Below are 17,332 nucleotides of genomic sequence, written 5' to 3'. Positions count from 1 at the left end.
ATTGTCACCTGGTCACTGTGCCTTCACATCTTAGGGCTGTGCAGGAGAAAAGGCTGAGATGCCAGGTTCCACTGCCAAATCCCCAGCAGCTCAGCCCCTGCAGCCTGGGGGGACCTGATTGCTGTGCCAAACACCAGGAGAGGCAGCTGCCAAACTGGGCACAGGGCACAGCCCCTCCTGCCCAGCAAGCACTGTCACTTCTCCCAGTGGCATGGCAGCATCAAACACACTGGATTCACAAGCAGTGACTGCATCATCTTGTATTTCTTCACCTTGGTTGGCATTTGCAGGGGATACCTTTTCTTGGATCACCTGGGCTACAGAACTTACCATCTGTCCTGGTGTTGCTCTCACTTTACCTGAGGAGCCCTGAGAGAGAACCCTGTTTATCCCCCTGACATGTCAGCTGCACAGACCTCTTGTCTAGTAAGATGTTCTTGCAGTGTCCAAATATTGTTTTCCATATTCTGTGAGTTTTTGCCCATCCCACACCAATTGGTGATTCCATCAGAGGAGAAGAGACAAAGGATAGGAGTGAAGGAAATGGTTTCCCACTGAGAGAGTTTAAATAAGATATTGGGAAGAAATTCTTGATTCTGAGGGTGGGGAGGCCCTGGCACAGGTTGTTGCTCAGAGAAGCTGTGGCTGCTCCTGAATCCCTGGACATGCCCAAGTGTTTCTTGTCCAGGCCAAAGGGAGCTTGGAGCAACCTGGGATAGTGGAAGGTGTCCCTGCCCATGGCAGGAGGTGGGGAAAGAGAGGATCTTTAAGATGCCTTCCAACCCAACCCCGTCCAGGATGAATCTATGGAGGAAGGATTCTGCTTCCCCCAGGCCTGGGCTGGTGCAGGTGTCTGCACCCAGCAGTTCCTGTGCCCATCCCAAAGATTCCCCAGCTGGCCCCACAGCCCAGTGCCGCTGTGCCGCGGGTGTCACAAGAGGTGTTGCATGGGGACAACGGTGACGATTGCAACAGCCCCAGGAGGCACCTCAGCCTCTGCCCCTGCAGCAGGGAGGGACCAGCGCCAGCCCCAGCACCCCCACGCACATGGGGCACTCTCGGGTTGGCCCCGGGCACTTGTGCCAGCAGCAACTGGGGCCTGGCCCACCCACCAGCACTGCTATAAATCCAGCGTGGTTGGGCCAAAGCAGCATTCCCTGACCCCAGGGGCATCTGGACACAGCCATTCCTGCTGGGGTTGCTGCTGCCTGAGCACCCAGATCTTTGCCAGGGAGGTGAGTTTGGGGTCTCTTTCGGGAATCCAGCCCGCTCAGCATCTCAGCTCAAAGCCCAGCAGAGCAGAGTCTCCTAAAGGACAAACTGCTGGAAGTATCCAGGTGGAAAATTTGGCCCTCAGAGATTCCTGGGAAAGAGGGTGAAAGTCCTCATGTGAGTCTGAGAGTCCCAAACCTGTGGAAGGTTGACCTGAGTCTGCCTAAGCGCAGGAGAGACTGGAACAGCGCCTTGATGCTGCAGGAGGGAGACGAGATCATTGTTGGGAGAATGGGGACTTTGCTTGGCAAAATAGGGAGACACTTTTCCCACAGCAGCACCGAGATTTCCCATCATTTCAGGCTTTCAGCAATTCCAAAGGCTGATTTCTGCTTCCATTTCTGGGCACCAAGACACTTCCCTGGCCTCTGGCTGCTCGCTGGGTCGGTGCTGCCCAGGGCAGGGGCAGCAAGTGTGGGGCTGGGGAATGTCTGCTGGAATCCTGGGAATGCTCTGGGGCTGGGGATGGGCACTGCCAGGCTGAGCTGGCAGGACTCTGCTGAGCCCAGGGAAGCAGCAGGGATTGGTCCAGGGATTTTGGGACATGTGTTGGATTCATGAAGCCTGAGGGAGTAACAGTCCTTTAGCTCCATAACTTTCAATGGCAGCTTTTTCTCTGCAATTCCAAACTTCTCTGTCCATTGTTTTGTTTGAATTGGCAACCCTTGTCCCATGTCAGAACTGCCATCAGTTCTCTGGGGAAGGGCTTTGGAAAACCTTCAAGGCAGTTAAAGGAAAAGGATCAGCTGAGGCAATCAATTTCCAAGACACTGAGACATGAAATGCCCCCAAAGCTTGGTGTGTGGCACAGACCTAAGAAAAGCTTTTAAGTGAACAGCAGAGGAATCATCATCTGCTGTGGCTGGAAGCAGCCCCTCTGCAGTGTGGTGAACCACAGAGCCCAGGCTCCTGCCCCACCTGGGGTCCTGCATGTGCCCATTGCCTTGGTGTCCCCTCTGCAGCCCTGTGAAGAGCCAGGAGAGGCAGCAGCCATGAAGATCCTGTTCCTGCTCTTCCCCCTGATCCTCCTGCTGGTGCAGGGTGCTGCAGGTGAGAATGGAGGTGGAGAAATGGGGAAAGTGTGAACCTGCAGACGGGGAATTCAGTGTCCCTGGAAGAGACTGTGTTTGTGGGAGTGATGAGAAGATAACAGGGCATTGAGGTCAAAGGGGTTTCTCCAGTGATCTTCCACCTGGTCACAGATGTGGGGTAGAGAAATCCCATGCAGACAGAATCCCACCTCCATCTGTGTGTCACTAATGGGTTTGGTTTCAGGCTCCAAGCCTGCACCCAGCTGTTCCTGTCTGGGAGTCTCTGGATGATCTCTGGCCCTGCACAGGGATGGCACAGAGCCCCAGGGCTGTTGGGATGGAGGGCGTTGCCTGGGGCACAAAGATGTCCCTTCTCATCCAGTGGTTCATCCACTGAGTGCCCGAAAACCTCATCAGCCCAAGGGATGATCCCGGCAAGGGCTGCACAAGGACTTTCCATCAGAGGTCACACAAATCATGGCACAGCCAGGGCAGGGACACGGGATGTGAGGAGTCGCTGCCTGCCAGTGGGACTGCAAGCACACCCTGCTCTGCCAGACTGTTGCTGTAATTGTTGAGTGTGATTTTGTCCATGGAAACAGGAACTTCAACTGCATGCAGTCTCCGAGGGGGACACTGTGCCTTTCGGAGTTGCCCCTACCCTGCACAACCTATTGGAAGATGTTCCCCACTCACTGTGTGCTGCAAAAGGTAAGGACCAGATTCCTGCCTGAAGAAAGATTTTCATCCTTTTTCCCCAGAGGGGTCTATCACAGATTTCTTTCTAGAAAAGACATGATAAAATCTCTCCTGCCTTCAATATTAAACTAAGAGGCCTGAAAGAGAAGGGAAAAGCTCTTGGGGATTTGCAGCTCTCCAGAATGGGGCTACAGCAGTCCCAGGACAACCAGGGCATCCCCACTCACCCAAGACAGCGAAGGGGGAAACATTTGCTGTCCTTGGGCAGCACCGAGGACATGATCCAGGTTTGCTGCATCTGCACACACTCGGAGCCAGGGCTGCCAGCACTGAGATAGCCCAGGTCCAACCTGTCTGCACCAAGGACTGCAGCTCCCCTCCCCGAGCCTGAGTCTGCTGCAGCACACACTGGGCATTGCAGGGCAGGGGGAGAGGGTGGCAGGACAAGCTACAGCAGATGATGGCTTGATTTCCTTTATTCTTACAGAGTCTGGGCTTGAGACCCTGAAATTCCCAAGCAGGACATTCCCTCGCTTCTGGCTCCTGGACCCATCTCCTGATGTCCCCTCCCGTCCCTGCCTGTGCCGTGCCCAGCTGGGCTGACAGCAGCAGTGGCAGCTGCTCCTGCTGGGCGCTGCTGGGCTGGAGCCCTCTGGAGCCAGCGCCGGTGTCTCTGGGGCAGGGGCTGCTTTTCGCGCCTTGAATAAAGACTTTGAGCACGTTGGCATTGCAGGGCTGGGCCGTGTGTGCGTGTGCTGCTGCCGGAGGGCTGCTGTGCCTGCTGCCTCTGGGGGTGGCACTGGCTTGGTGGCAGCAGAAGGCCCCGGGGATGGTGCTGGGGGTGAGCAGCGTGTGTGTCCCTGGGGATGCTGCTGCCTGGCCGTGCTTTGGGGATGCTGAGCCTGTCAGCGCCTGCTGGGCCAGGCTGTGTGGGGTGCTGGGGATGGAGCTGCCCTGCACACGCTCTCCCTGTTGGAAGGGGGATCCCTGAGCTGGTCCTGCCAGTCCCAGGTGTCCCTTGTCCCTCTCAGCCACGGCCTCGTGTGCAGAGCTGTGCTGGTGCTGTGTCCCTTGAGCGGGCATGGCTGTGGTGACCCACACGAGCTCTCCCTGCTGCTCCTCCTTGTCCTGTTCCAGTGCCACCACCCTCCTTGCTGTGGCTGTGAGGGAGCTGTGCTGCTCCACACCCCATCCCACCAGCCAGGAGCAGGAGGAGGAGGCCGTGCAGCTCCTGGTCTGGGTGACCTGTGAAAACGGTCCCACCTGAATAAGCAGGGTGTCCTGGCCTCTGCCCACTTCAGGCAGTCTGGAGTGGCAGTGCTCTGCTCCATCAAGGGCAGTGGCCTCTCCCTGTGTGCAAAGCAAACCTCAGGTGTTAGGGTTTGAATGGTTTGATACCTGTGTGTCCATGTACGTGGGTGTATGGGAGCAGCTGGGGACCCTGCCTGGTTCAGGGATGGCTTTCTCTCCCAAGAATCATAGAGGCACAGAATTATTGATGTTGGGAAAGCTCTCTAAGACCATCAAGTCCAACCATTCTGCCAGCACTGCCAAGCCCAGCACTAACCCATGTCCCCAAGTGCCACCTCTACATGGCCTTTAAATACTTCCAGAGGTTGTAATTCTACCACTGCCCTGGGAAGCCTGTCCCAGCACTGATTACTGATTCTGCAAGGAAACTCTTCCTAATATCCAACCTAATCCTTCCCTGGTGCTGCCTGTGGCCATTTCCTCTGGTCCTGACAATTGTTACCAGGGAGAAGAGACCGACACCAAAAATTTTCTGCTGCCATTGCTTTCTAGAACTGGAGAGTTTGGTGAAGAACATTCAGATCATCCCTGCCTCCGGTGGCTTTTCCTTCCCCTTTGATAACCCTGAAATTTTATTTTGTCCCTCTTTACAGACTACGCAGACAAACCTGTTGAGGTGAAATGAGAGATAAACCTTTCAACATACAAAGCTGAGCACATTTGAAATATTCAGTCTCATCTTCCACATCCCACTCTGAGTATTTATAACATCAACAAAATGAGAGGACACAAAGAAGGAAACCATTTCCTCCTTTCTATTCTTCCCAACATCAACCGCCTGCCTTGTCCATCCCAGCCCTCTCGTGCCCAGCCCGGTGCCGCTGTGCCGCGGGTGTCACAAGAGGTGTTGCATGGGGACAACGGTGACGATTGCAACAGCCCCAGGAGGCACCTCAGCCTCTGCCCCTGCAGCAGGGAGGGACCAGTGCCAGCCCCAGCACCCCCACGCACATGGGGCACTCTCGGGTTGGCCCCGGGCACTTGTGCCAGCAGCAACTGGGGCCTGGCCCACCCACCAGCACTGCTATAAATCCAGCGTGGTTGGGCCAAAGCAGCATTCCCTGACCCCAGGGGCATCTGGACACAGCCAGTCCTGCTGGGGTTGCTGCTGCCTGAGCACGCAGATCTTTGCCAGGGAGGTGAGTGTGGGGTCTCTTTCTGGAATCCAGCCTGCTCAGCACCTCAGCTCAAAGCCCAGCACAGCAGAGTCTCCTAAAGGACAAACTGCTGGAAGTATCCAGGGAGAAAATTTGGCCCTCAGAGATTCCTGGGAAAGAGGGTGAAAGACCTCCTGTGAGTCTGAGAGTCCCAAACCTGTGGAAGGTTGACCTGAGTCTTCCTAAGCACAGGAGAGACTGGAACAGCGCCTTGATGCTGCAGGAGGGAGACGAGATCATTGTTGGGAGAATGGGGACTTTGCTTGGCAAAATAGGGAGACACTTTTCCCACAGCAGCACCGAGATTTCCCATCATTTCAGGCTTTCAGCAATTCCAAAGGCTGATTTCTGCTTCCATTTCTGGGCACCAAGACACTTCCCTGGCCTCTGGCTGCTCGCTGGGTCGGTGCTGCCCAGGGCAGGGGCAGCAAGTGTGGGGCTGGGGAATGTCTGCTGGAATCCTGGGAATGCTCTGGGGCTGGGGATGGGCACTGCCAGGCTGAGCTGGCAGGACTCTGCTGAGCCCAGGGAAGCAGCAGGGATTGGTCCAGGGATTTTGGGACATGTGTTGGATTCATGAAGCCTGAGGGAGTAACAGTCCTTTAGCTCCATAACTTTCAATGGCAGCTTTTTCTCTGCAATTCCAAACTTCTCTGTCCATTGTTTTGTTTGAATTGGCAACCCTTGTCCCACGTCAGAACTGCCATCAGTTCTCTGGGGGAGGGCTTTGGAAAACCTTCAAGGCAGTTAAAGGAAAAGCATCAGCTGAGGCAATCGATTTCCAAGACACTGAGCCATGAAATGCCCCCAAAGCTTGGTGTGTGGCACAGACCTAAGAAAAGCTTTTAAGTGAACAGCAGAGGAATCATCATCTGCTGTGGCTGGAAGCAGCCCCTCTGCAGTGTGGTGAACCACAGAGCCCAGGCTCCTGCCCCACCTGGGGTCCTGCATGTGCCCATTGCCTTGGTGTCCCCTCTGCAGCCCTGTGAAGAGCCAGGAGAGGCAGCAGCCATGAAGATCCTGTTCCTGCTCTTCCCCCTGATCCTCCTGCTGGTGCAGGGTGCTGCAGGTGAGAATGGTGGTGGGGAAATGGGGAAAGTGTGAACCTGCAGCAGGGGAATTCAGTGTCCCTGGAAGAGACTGTGTTTGTGGGAGTGATGAGAAGATAACAGGGCATTGAGGTCAAAGGGGTTTCTCCAGTGATCTTCCACCTGGTCACAGATGTGGGGTAGAGAAATCCCATGCAGACAGAATCCCACCTCCATCTGTGTGTCATTAATGGGTTTGGTTTCAGGCTCCAAGCCTGCACCCAGCTGTTCCTGTCTGGGAGTCTCTGGATGATCTCTGGCCCTGCACAGGGATGGCACAGAGCCCCAGGGCTGTTGGGATGGAGGGCGTTGCCTGGGGCACAAAGATGTCCCTTCTCATCCAGTGGTTCATCCACTGAGTGTCCCAAAACCTCATCAGCCCAAGGGATGGTCCCAGCAAGGGCTGCACAAGGACTTTCCATCAGAGGTCACACAAATCATGGCACAGCCAGGGCAGGGACATGGGATGTGAGGAGTCAATGCCTGCCATCTGTGCTGGTCCAGGCAGGGGTGGGAATGCAGCTGGGAGCCAGCATGGCTCTTCCTCGACCTCACTCTGGTCCTTCCCACTCTCTGCTCAGGGTGCCCCCAATGTAGGGGGCAGGGACCTTCCAGGTGAGACACATTGCAGTTGGAGATGTGGCTGTGGGGAGGTTGGAGCTGAGCCCTTCTCTTGGTCTGAAATGAAAGGGGAGCATCAGCCTGTCTGCAACCACACTGCTCTCCCAGATTATTGCCTTAATTGTTCCATGTGTGTCTTTCCCCATGGAAACAGGGAGTGTACTTCAATGCAGACACCAAAGAGGATACTGTTCTTTGAGGAGATGTATCCCCCCTGCAAGGCCTATTGGAAGATGTACAGCACAAACCATTTGCTGCAAAGTGTAAGCTCTGGAATCCTGGCTGAGGAAAGGGTTTCCTGCTTTTTCCCCAGAAAGACCTGTTCCAAATTTCCTTCTTGCCCACTCATGATAAATGCTCTCCTGCATTTATGCTTTGTGAGAGATGCTCCGAATGGAAGGGAAAAGTCCTTGTGGGTTTGCAGCTGTCCCGATTGGGGTTGCAGCTGCCCCAGGACAGCCAGGGCCTCCCCACTCAACCGAGACTCCAAAGAGTGAAACACTCCCTGTCCTTGGGCAGCACCGAGGACATGATCCAGGTTTGCTGCATCTGCACACACTCGGAGCCAGGGCTGCCAGCACTGAGATAGCCCAGGTCCAACCTGTCTGCACCAAGGACTGCAGCTCCCCTCCCCGAGCCTGAGTCTGCTGCAGCACACACTGGGCATTGCAGGGCAGGGGGAGAGGGTGGCAGGAAAAGTTACAGCACCTGATGTGCTGGTTCTGTTTCTTTCTGCAGAGTCTGGGGTTGAGACCCTGAAATTCCCAAGCAGGACATTCCCTCGCTTCTGGCTCCTGAAAACCCCCTCCTGATGTCCCCTCCCGTCCCTGCCTGTGCCGTGCCCAGCTGGGCTGACAGCAGCAGTGGCAGCTGCTCCTGCTGGGCGCTGCTGGGCTGGAGCCCTCTGGAGCCAGCGCCGGTGTCTCTGGGGCAGGGGCTGCTTTTCGCGGCTTGAATAAAGACTTTGAGCACGTTGGCATTGCAGGGCTGGGCCGTGTGTGCGTGTGCTGCTGCCGGAGGGCTGCTGTGCCTGCTGCCTCTGGGGGTGGCACTGGCTTGGTGGCAGCAGAAGGCCCCGGGGATGGTGCTGGGGGTGAGCAGCGTGTGTGTCCCTGGGGATGCTGCTGCCTGGCCGTGCTTTGGGGATGCTGAGCCTGTCAGTGCCTGCTGGGCCAGGCTGTGTGGGGTGCTTGGGCTGGAGCTGCCCTGCACACGCTCCCTCTGGGGGAACAGGAACATTGTCCCGGTGTTTATAGGCCCAGACATCATTCTTTTCTCAGGACCCAACTCCCATGCCTGAAAGACACAGGCTAGGAACTGTGGAGAGAGGGGCAAAACCTCATCCCTCACACCTTGGTTACACGGTCTCAGCTCCAGTCCCAGCTGCAAAACCTGCAGCAGGAACCATTCCTTAAGGGATGGCAGTGAGGAACCTCAGGGAGCATGGCACAGCCACCAGGACAACTCACATGTGACTCATGAGATTGATAGGGGATAAAAGAAATACCTGAACCAAAAGCTTAGCTTTGTCTTCTTTCATCTGCATTATGTCTGTATGGAACACTCGGTATCCACAGCACAGCTTCCCTGTAGCACCACTTAAATCCTCCCTGTGTCCGTACATTCCATTCATTATTATCTTACCTGCTGCTCCCTGCAGCATCAGGAGGAGAGCACAGAGGATGGGCTGGAGCCACCCATAGCCCAAAAGTTCCTTTTCCTGATTCTCCCCCTGCACCAGAGAAAAGGAGGCCTTGGTTCCCTCTTCTGACACCTCAGAGAAGGATTCCCAAGCCAGGGCCTTGCCTCATCCTGCCCTGTGTAAGGACCCTGCGGTGCTGCCGTTTGCTGGACACATCCAGGGACACAGACACGCAGGGACACAGCCACACAGACCCTGCTCACTGGAGACCAGCACCACCCTGCTGCTCTGGCACACGGTGGAACTTTTTCTGAGTCCCTTCAAGAAACACTCCCAGTAAAACCCCCCCTCAGTAATGTGGGCAGGTGGTGCCTCTGCTTCTGCTCAACATGCAGAGTCCATCTCCCGCATTTTTGGGGATTGTCACCTGGTCACTGTGCCTTCACATCTCAGGGCTGTGCAGGAGAAAAGGCTGAGATGCCAGGTTCCACTGCCAAATCCCCAGCAGCTCAGCCCCTGCAGCCTGGGGGGACCAGATTTCTGTGCCAAACACCAGGAGAGGCAGCTGCCAAACTGGGCACAGGGCACAGCCCCTCCTGCCCAGCAAGCACTGTCACTTCTCCCAGTGGCATGGCAGCATCAAACACACTGGATTCACAAGCAGTGACTGCATCATCTTGTATTTCTTCACCTTGGTTGGCATTTGCAGGGGATACCTTTTCTTGGATCACCTGGGCTACAGAACTTACCATCTGTCCTGGTGTTGCTCTCACTTTACCTGAGGAGCCCTGAGAGAGAACCCTGTTTATCCCCCTGACATGTCAGCTGCACAGACCTCTCGTCTAGTAAGATGTTCTTGCAGTGTCCAAAGTTGTTTTCCATATTCTGTGAGTTTTTGCCCATCCCACACCAATTGGTGATTCCATCAGAGGAGAAGAGACAAAGGATAGGAGTGAAGGAAATGGTTTCCCACTGAGAGAGTTTAAATAAGATATTGGGAAGAAATTCTTGATTCTGAGGGTGGGGAGGCCCTGGCACAGGTTGTTGCCCAGAGAAGCTGTGGCTGCCCCTGGATCCCTGGATGTGTCCAAATGTTTCTTGTCCAGGCTGAACGGAGTTTGGAGCAAGCTGGGATAGTGGAAGGTGTCCCTGCCCATGGCAGGAGGTGGGGAAAGAGAGGATCTTTAAGATCCCTTCCAACCCAACCCCGTCCAGGATGAATCTATGGAGGAAGGATTCTGCTTCCCCCAGGCCTGGGCTGGTGCAGGTGTCTGCACCCAGCAGTTCCTGTGCCCATCCCAAAGATTCCCCAGCTGGCCCCACAGCCCGGTGCCGCTGTGCCGCGGGTGTCACAAGAGGTGTTGCATGGGGACAACGGTGACGATTGCAACAGCCCCAGGAGGCACCTCAGCCTCTGCCCCTGCAGCAGGGAGGGACCAGCGCCAGCCCCAGCACCCCCACGCACATGGGGCACTCTCGGGTTGGCCCCGGGCACTTGTGCCAGCAGCAACTGGGGCCTGGCCCACCCACCAGCACTGCTATAAATCCAGCGTGGTTGGGCCAAAGCAGCATTCCCTGACCCCAGGGGCATCTGGACACAGCCAGTCCTGCTGGGGTTTCTGCTGCCTGAGCACCCAGATCTTTGCCAGGGAGGTGAGTTTGGGGTCTCTTTCGGGAATCCAGCCTGCTCAGCATCTCAGCTCAAAGCCCAGCACAGCAGAGTCTCCTAAAGGACAAACTGCTGGAAGTATCCAGGTGGAAAATTTGGCCCTCAGAGATTCCTGGGAAAGAGGGTGAAAGACCTCATGTGAGTCTGAGAGTCCCAAACCTGTGGAAGGTTGACCTGAGTCTTCCTAAGCACAGGAGAGACTGGAACAGCGCCTTGATGCTGCAGGAGGGAGACGAGATCATTGTTGGGAGAATGGGGACTTTGCTTGGCAAAATAGGGAGACACTTTTCCCACAGCAGCACCGAGATTTCCCATCATTTCAGGCTTTCAGCAATTCCAAAGGCTGATTTCTGCTTCCATTTCTGGGCACCAAGACACTTCCCTGGCCTCTGGCTGCTCGCTGGGTCGGTGCTGCCCAGGGCAGGGGCAGCAAGTGTGGGGCTGGGGAATGTCTGCTGGAATCCTGGGAATGCTCTAGGGCTGGGGATGGGCACTGCCAGGCTGAGCTGGCAGGACTCTGCTGAGCCCAGGGAAGCAGCAGGGATTGGTCCAGGGATTTTGGGACATGTGTTGGATTCATGAAGCCTGAGGGAGTAACAGTCCTTTAGCTCCATAACTTTCAATGGCAGCTTTTTCTCTGCAATTCCAAACTTCTCTGTCCATTGTTTTGTTTGAATTGGCAACCCTTGTCCGATGTCAGAACTGCCATCAGTTCCCTGGGGAAGGGCTTTGGAAAACCTTCAAGGCAGTTAAAGGAAAAGGATCAGCTGAGGCAATCGATTTCCAAGACACTGAGACATGAAACGCCCCCAAAGCTTGGTGTGTGGCACAGACCTAAGAAAAGCTTTTAAGTGAACAGCAGAGGAATCATCATCTGCTGTGGCTGGAAGCAGCCCCTCTGCAGTGTGGTGAACCACAGAGCCCAGGCTCCTGCCCCACCTGGGGTCCTGCATGTGCCCATTGCCTTGGTGTCCCCTCTGCAGCCCTGTGAAGAGCCAGGAGAGGCAGCAGCCATGAAGATCCTGTTCCTGCTCTTCCCCCTGATCCTCCTGCTGGTGCAGGGTGCTGCAGGTGAGAATGGAGGTGGGGAAATGGGGAAAGTGTGAACCTGCAGCAGGGGAATTCTGTGTCCCTGGAAGGGACTGTGTTTGTGGGAGTGATGAGAAGATAACAGGGCATTGAGGTCAAAGGGGTTTCTCCAGTGATCTTCCACCTGGTCACAGATGTGGGGTAGAGAAATCCCATGCAGACAGAATCCCACCTCCATCTGTGTGTCACTAATGGGTTTGGTTTCAGGCTCCAAGCCTGCACCCAGCTGTTCCTGTCTGGGAGTCTCTGGATGATCTCTGGCCCTGCACAGGGATGGCACAGAGCCCCAGGGCTGTTGGGATGGAGGGCGTTGCCTGGGGCACAAAGATGTCCCTTCTCATCCAGTGGTTCATCCACTGAGTGTCCCAAAACCTCATCAGCCCAAGGGATGATCCCGGCAAGGGCTGCACAAGGACTTTCCATCAGAGGTCACACAAATCATGGCACAGCCAGGGCAGGGACACGGGATGTGAGGAGTCGCTGCCTGCCAGTGGGACTGCAAGCACACCCTGCTCTGCCAGACTGTTACTGTATTTGTTGAGTGTGATTTTGTCCATGGAAACAGGAGGTTCAGCTGCATGCAGGCGCCGAGGGGGACGCTGCACCTATGGGGGTTGCCCCTACCCTGGAAAACCTATTGGAAGTTGTTCATCACTCAAGGTGTGCTGCAAAGGGTAAGGACCTGATCCCTGCCTGAAGAAAGATTTTCATCCTTTTTCCCCAGAGTGGTCTATCACAGATTTCTTTCTAGAAAAGACATGATAGAATCTCTCCTGCTTTTATAATTAATCTAAGAGGGCTGAAAGAGAAGGGAAAAGCCCTTGGGGATTTGCAGCCCTCCAGAATGGGGCTACAGCAGTCCCAGGACAACCAGGGCATCCCCACTCACCCAAGACAGCGAAGGGAGAAACATTTGCTGTCCTTGGGCAGCACCGAGGACATGATCCAGGTTTGCTGCATCTGCACACACTCGGAGCCAGGGCTGCCAGCACTGAGATAGCCCAGGTCCAACCTGTCTGCACCAAGGACTGCAGCTCCCCTCCCCGAGCCTGAGTCTGCTGCAGCACACACTGGGCATTGCAGGGCAGGGGGAGAGGGTGGCAGAAAAAGTTACAGCAGATGATGTGCTGCTTTCCTTTCTTCTTACAGATTCTGGGGTTGAAATTCCCAAGCAGGACATTCCCTCGCTTCTGGCTCCTGAAAACCCCCTCCTGATGTCCCCTCCCGTCCCTGCCTGTGCCGTGCCCAGCTGGGCTGACAGCAGCAGTGGCAGCTGCTCCTGCTGGGCGCTGCTGGGCTGGAGCCCTCTGGAGCCAGCGCCGGTGTCTCTGGGGCAGGGGCTGCTTTTCGCGGCTTGAATAAAGACTTTGAGCACGTTGGCATTGCAGGGCTGGGCCGTGTGTGCGTGTGCTGCTGCCGGAGGGCTGCTGTGCCTGCTGCCTCTGGGGGTGGCACTGGCTTGGTGGCAGCAGAAGGCCCCGGGGATGGTGCTGGGGGTGAGCAGCGTGTGTGTCCCTGGGGATGCTGCTGCCTGGCCGTGCTTTGGGGACGCTGAGCCTGTCAGCGCCTGCTGGGCCAGGCTGTGTGGGGTGCTGGGGATGGAGCTGCCCTGCACCTGCAGGGCTGTGCTGGGTCCTGTCTCTTTGGTGCCCTCTCAACCCATCCCAGATGTCCCAGATTTCCCACCATACTTTGGACTGGGATCTCCATCTGCCTCATGTGCCATGGGGCTGAACTCTGCAGTGCAGTGTCTGCTCATTTCCCTCCCTCCTTCCAGCCCCACAGCACCAACCCCTCTGTCAGCCCACATCCTCTGTCCCCTCTCCATCCCTTCTGGAGGAGCCTGATCCTGCAGACGGCCCCCAGGAGTGCTTCGCATGCCTTCGGGGGAAACAGATGTCCCATGCTGGCTGTACAGCCTCTCCACAGGGTGATGTCTCCAAAGGGCCGCTTGGGCTAAATCCTGAAAATGTTCATAAATATCTCCCAGCAGGGCAAAAGCCGGGTGTCTTATCTCTGCCAGCTCAAACTGGTGTTACAACACTGTTCACTTCCAACAGCCAGTGGCCTCAGCATTCCAGTGAGTGCAGACTCAGCTCTGCAGGGTCAATTCATGTGTGCTGGGGCTGGCGCTGGTCCCTCCCTGCTGCAGGGGCAGAGGCTGAGGTGCCTCCTGGGGCTGTTGCAATCGTCACCGTTGTCCCCATGCAACACCTCTTGTGACACCCGCGGCACAGCGGCACCGGGCTGTGGGGCCAGCTGGGGAATCTTTGGGATGGGCACAGGAACTGCTGGGTGCAGACACCAGCACCAGTTCAGTTCTGGTGACAGAGCTTGCTGGGCAGGAGGGGCTGTGCCCTGTGCCCAGTTTGGCAGCTGCCTCTCCTGGTGTTTGGCACAGCAATCTGGTCCCCCCAGGCTGCAGGGGCTGAGCTGCTGGGGATTTGGCAGTGGAACCTGGCATCTCAGCCTTTTCTCCTGCACAGCCCTAAGATGTGAAGGCACAGTGACAAGGTGACAATCCCCAAAAATGCGGGAGATGGACTCTGCATGCTGAGCAGAAGCAGAGGCACCACCTGCCCACATTACTGAGGGTGGGTTTTACTGGGAGTGTTTCTTGAAGGGACTCAGAAAAAGTTCCACCGTGTGCCAGAGCAGCAGGGTGGTGCTGGTTTCCAGTGAGCAGGGTCTGTGTGGCTGTGTCCCTGCGTGTCTGTGTCCCTGGATGTGTCCAGCAAACGGCAGCACCGCAGGGTCCTTACACAGGGCAGGATGAGGCAAGGCCCTGGCTTGGGAATCCTTCTCAGCGGTGTCAGAAGAGGGAACCAAGGCCTCCTTTTCTCTGGTGCAGGGGGAGAATCAGGAAAAGGAACTTTTGGGCTGGACGTTTTGAATACTCAAATGACTCCAGCCTGTCTTCTGTGGTCTCCTCTTGTTTATGTTGCAGGGAGTAGCAGGTAAAATAGAAATGAAATAAATATAGGAAAAAATGTAGGGTTTAAGTGATGCTACAGTGAAGCTGTGCTGTGTATACTGAGCTTTTCCTATAAACAGAATGAAGATGAAAGAAGATAAAAGCCAAATGTTTCTGTTCAGGTGTTTATTTTACCTCTAGTGAGATCATGAGTCACATGTGAGTTCTGGTGGCTGTGCCTTGCTCCTTGGGGTCCCTCACCCTACCATACCTTCAAGGAATGGCTCCTGCTGCAGCTTTTACAGCTGGGACTGTGGCTGGGACCTTGTAACCAAGGTGTGGCTATTTTAGGGATGAGGTTTTGCCCCTATCTTCACAGTTCCTAACCCATGTCTCTCTGAGTCCACAGCACTGTGCACAGAACAGTGGAGAGGAGGAGGAGAAGGGAGGAAGGGAAATCCTGCTACACCCTCAGAGTCCTGCTTTGTGCAGGGATGGAGGCATCAGACATGTTGTGGAGTCTCTGCTGAAGGCTGCTATGAGGAGGTCCTGAGTGTGTCCCAAGCAAGTGCTGTAAACATCACCCAACTTCCACTGGAAAACTTCCCCTGGATGTTGGAGACAGGGGACACTGGGCAGCCCAGGGACATGGGGACAGCCCTGGGCTGGCACTGCTGCCTTGCCCAGCCTGCAGCTGCTGCTGGGGCTGCAGGGACCTGGCATCCTCCACCAGCTCCCAGAGCTCTGCAGAGCCCAGGCAGCCTCGGCACAGAGCGCACTCCGGCCAGTGCCCAGACAACAACGGGTTGGAGAGGGGATTCCCAGGGTGTGTACAGATGAACACACAAGCACAGAGGGGCAGGTTGAGATTCCCACTGGCAGCAATGTCCTGCCCCATTTGGGCATATGGGACATCCCTGCAGAGAACCCAGGGAGCTCCTTTCCCACTGAGCAGCAGGACAGTGCCTCCCTTGAGCTCATCCTCACTTGTGCTGAGCATCCCCACAGTAAAGAACCATCACCCCCCTCAAAGTGAGTGATAGGCAAGTAGGGTCCTGAGAAAAGAATGATATCTGGGCCTACAAAAATCAGGACATGGTTCCTGCTTCACAGGAGGAAGCATGTGCAGGGCAGCTCCATCCCCAGCACCCCACACAGCCTGGCCCAGCAGGCACTGACAGGCTCAGCGTCCCCAAAGCACGGCCAGGCAGCAGCATCCCCAGGGACACACACGCTGCTCACCCCCAGCACCATCCCCGGGGCCTTCTGCTGCCACCAAGCCAGTGCCACCCCCAGAGGCAGCAGGCACAGCAGCCCTCCGGCAGCAGCACACGCACACACGGCCCAGCCCTGCAATGCCAACGTGCTCAAAGTCTTTATTCAAGCCGCGAAAAGCAGCCCCTGCCCCAGAGACACCGGCGCTGGCTCCAGAGGGCTCCAGCCCAGCAGCGCCCAGCAGGAGCAGCTGCCACTGCTGCTGTCAGCCCAGCTGGGCACGGCACAGGCAGGGACGGGAGGGGACATCAGGAGGGGGTTTTCAGGAGCCAGAAGCGAGGGAATGTCCTGCTTGGGAATTTCAGGGTCTCAGCCCCAGACTCTGTAAGAAGAAAGGAAACAAGCCCATCAGCTGCTGTAACTTCTCCCTCTCCGACCTCCCCTGCAATGAAAACAAGTGCAGGGACTTAACACTCAACCTACAGAGGCCAACTCCAGCTGTTAGAGGTATCAAGAGGAGGATCCTGTGCCTCACACTATTCCAGGGACAGCCTTCTCATTTGGCCAACAGAGCTGAGCTCTCTGCACTGACAGTGGGCAAACCTTGTGGGACTAAAGGAGTGTAGGGTAGAACTGGTTGACCTGGGGCTGCTGCAGCCCTATTCAGGGCAGGTCCAAACCCAAAAGGACTTCTCCTTTATTTCCCTGGCTTTTGCCTTTGAGCATGAATGCATGAAGCTGTGAAGTAGGAGCTGGCTTGGAAGACAATAACAACTTTATCCATGATCAGGAGCAAACCATTTCCAGAACTTACGGCTTGCAGCAGTGACTCAATGCTGAACAAACTCCCACGAATTTATACGGGAAACGACAGCCCCCCACAGCGCAGAATCCTCCTCGTCGGATGCACTTCTTGTGTTTTCCTGCTGCCGTGGAAAATCATGCACAGGGAAAGAGTTAAAACCATAATCTGGGAGAGGAGTGTGCGACTGCACCTTCCCCTCTTCCCTTCTTACCTGCAGCACCCTGAACCAACAGGAGGAACAAGGGGAAGAGCAGGTACAGGATCCTCATGGCTGACACTTCTCTCAGGACTTCACGGGATTACAGAGGGGACACACCAAAACTCCTGGAGATAACAGCAATCAGTAACAGGACAAACTGCAAAGGGACTATCACAAGTGGCCTGTTCTATAGAATGGATCTCATGTATGCACCTACAGGATTTCCTGGGAGCAGCTGGGGAACTATTGGCCTGTCAGGCAATTCCCATCATCTTATTCTCTATGAATTCTCTGTGAATTCTCTTAAGGGACATGTGGGAGAAGTAATGCCTGACTGTTGCACTTGTAGCCAAAACAGCTTTCAAAGACTTGTGGAAAGCACAAGCAGAATATTTCCCCTTGGAAGCTGTGCTCCCTCAGGCCTTTTGCATCCAACACTTCACTCTTGAGGAGAAATACATGTTTCTGGTGAAACAGAGCCAAGGGTGGGACAAGGCAGATTTTCAAATGCAGTTACCAGATCAAACATGTTGCTGCTGCTTTTATCCTCACACTTTTGCCTCTCCTTCTCTAAGAGCCAAAGCAGAGTTTGCCTGTCAGGTGGTGCTCGTGCCAACACT

Source organism: Aphelocoma coerulescens, chromosome 3, assembly GCF_041296385.1.
Source record: "Aphelocoma coerulescens isolate FSJ_1873_10779 chromosome 3, UR_Acoe_1.0, whole genome shotgun sequence".
Lineage (NCBI taxonomy): Eukaryota > Metazoa > Chordata > Aves > Passeriformes > Corvidae > Aphelocoma > Aphelocoma coerulescens.
The sequence above is the reverse complement of the archived record's forward strand: the minus strand, read 5'-3'. Positions refer to the sequence as shown.